Source organism: Loa loa (assembly GCF_000183805.2).
Source record: "Loa loa unplaced genomic scaffold supercont3.4, whole genome shotgun sequence".
In the NCBI taxonomy this organism is placed as follows: Eukaryota; Metazoa; Nematoda; class Chromadorea; order Rhabditida; family Onchocercidae; genus Loa; species Loa loa.
The window spans coordinates 943,649-946,439 of NW_018108184.1; positions in this window are offsets into that span (position 1 = coordinate 943,649).

Below are 2,791 nucleotides of genomic sequence, written 5' to 3' on the forward strand. Positions count from 1 at the left end.
ATAATAATAATAATAATAATAATAATAATAATAATAATAATAATAATAATAATAATGATAACAAATAATGAAAAATGCTGTAACTTTTAGTAACTGCTTTCTTATTATTGCATTTCACTATTACTATTATATGGAAACGTTGGAGAAAAAAAAATAAAACTTCCAGGAGGAAGGAGAGACTTTGGGCAAATTTTGCTGATCATTGTTCTTTGACACACTTAACTATTTTTCCGCTTCTATTTGAAATGAAATTTTTTTTGTCAGTAATTTTTTAAATTTTTCTATCATTTTCAATTTTCTTCTTGTCAAAACATTTCATTTCAAATCTTTCATTTCTAAAATTTGAAATATTTTCTTATTTCTAAATAGTTTCACTTTTTAAGAAACTCCATAACTAGTTTTTCATTTAGAAAAAGCTTTTTTTTTTTCTCCGTTTTCTCGTTTGCTGCTTTTTTATTTTTTGTCCGATAGTTATCTTGGTCGAGCTTATCTTCCGGTAGTAGTAAAATAATAGTGATGCATGTGTATATGTTGAACAATAGCCAAGTGTTAGGCAAGTTATTCACAATGTTTTGCAATAACGTGGCCAAGTGTTAGCCAAGTAATTTACAATGTTTTGCTGCCGCTTTTAACAACATTATCCTTTTGGCTTATTCCTTTTTTTCTTTTTTATTTGTTGTAAAATCTTTCTATTCGTTATTTTACGAATTAAATTCGAAAATTTTCATAACTTGCAATGTGTAAAGAAATACTTTGCGTTTTTTTCTTTTTTTCTTTTTTTTTGTTTTTTGTTTATTACTTTTAGAAGTTTTTGTTGATAATAAGCCAACCAAAACAATATTAACATGAATATATCATACAAATGAGGGAAATTCTTTCTTTTTCTTTTCTCTTGTCAGTCATTTAAAGAAAAAAAAAATCGCAGCTGCTTGGAGCAAAATTTTTTAAATTTATCAGTTTTTAAAGTGAAGAAAAGAGGTAAATATCGAAAGAAAAGCCTTCAACTATCGAATATCGTAAAGCGCAATTGTTAAATATGTTTTTGCAAAGATTTCATAAAATTTTAAGCAAACACAAGTCAATAGTCTAAGAGGTTTGTCTCTGTATGTGAAAAGATTCCTTTGAAATAATATCAAATTAATTGGATTTAAATCTAACTAAGTCTGAACTTGCTGCCCTCTAACTAATCCATACTAATTTGTTTTTCAATGAATACAATCAGTGAAATAAGAAAACTGAAAGAGAGAGGGAGAGAGGGAGAGAGAGGACGAGGAAGTCAGCTAATTAATTCCAATAAACAAGTAAGTAAATTAATAATCCTCAAGCAAAACAGATTAAAAATTCATATTATCAACCATTAATAAAGTTACCCATATAATGTGAATCACAATGAAATCCAGTAATCATTGATCAATTAAGGGAAGTGATAAAAAATACGAAAGGGTAATTGGAATCCAAGTAGCATAATTAAATTTCAAGTTTATCAGCAAATTTTCTTCAAGGGATTACGGTGTTCAAGTTCTGAAATCTTTAACTCTACATCGTTAGCGATTCAAATGTTCTCGAATTCACATTTAAATCAATAATTGGAGTAAATTATGTACCATATCTTTGTTACATTTTTGCCATAAATAAAATTTCGAATATTTTCAATTTTTTTCTAAAATTATTTTAGGAACAATTAGTAGAGAATGCATACATATGCCCTAAAGCATATCCAAGCTTCTAATGCTTCCTAAAATTTTGGATTAGCATTTTCTAGAACCTTTAAGAAGCCTAGTGCATCTATGTTTGTTTATATTATCATCATGCGATATTTGGCTTCACCTCCTTGCAATATCATTAAGCTGAATGTAAAGATTAAATTGTTTTTGAAGTGGAAACTTGGCGCATTTCGATAGAGTACACTTAACAAACTGATTAACAATGTCATCGAAGTATGGATAATTCGTTAAGCAAACGATTATAAACATATAACATATTTCAGGGAAGGGGTAAGAGACGTTTTGTTTCGTTAGATTGAAATATAATCAAATCGATCATTAGAAATAGAAAAAGTTAATCAAATTCGTTTACTTGTCTTCTGTTAAGTAATTAATCTTATCAGTGTGCTACTTAATGATTGCAATTTGTTCCCACTTTTTTTTTTTTTTAATACAAAGCCAACAGTTTAAGAATTGCAAATTCTCACGGAAGATTAAAAAATGCATTGAAGTTTAATCCATGCTCATTTCTTCTGTCTATAATAAGTGTACATACGTATATATTTAAATAATTTTAATTAATTTCCAAACGAGAGATCAATCAACTACATCCAATGTACTGTCAATTAGTCTTATTAATTAATTACATATTGGAAGAGGTGATAACTATAATAAATAGATATGATAGAATGATTTTTCATTACTTATCACTAGATAAATCAATGTAACAAAAAGAGAGTTCGATGTTCAGTCGTATCCTAAATTGGTCGTTACTGTTTAGTTAAAGTATCAAATTGCTTTTGTTTCTTAAAAAGAAAAAAAGCATATCAATGTGATCATTGAATACAAAAATGATATAAATATGATATGTGAAATATGATGAAATGAAATTAACAAACAATTTTAAAACAAAGTGAAATACTGGAAATGAAATATTTATGTATTTGAATGAATTAGTTAAGCAATAGCAATGAATTAATTAAGCAATACACAATTCGTACTATGCATTGATTTCTACTCATATATATATATATATATATATATATATATATATATATATATATATATATATATATATATATATATAT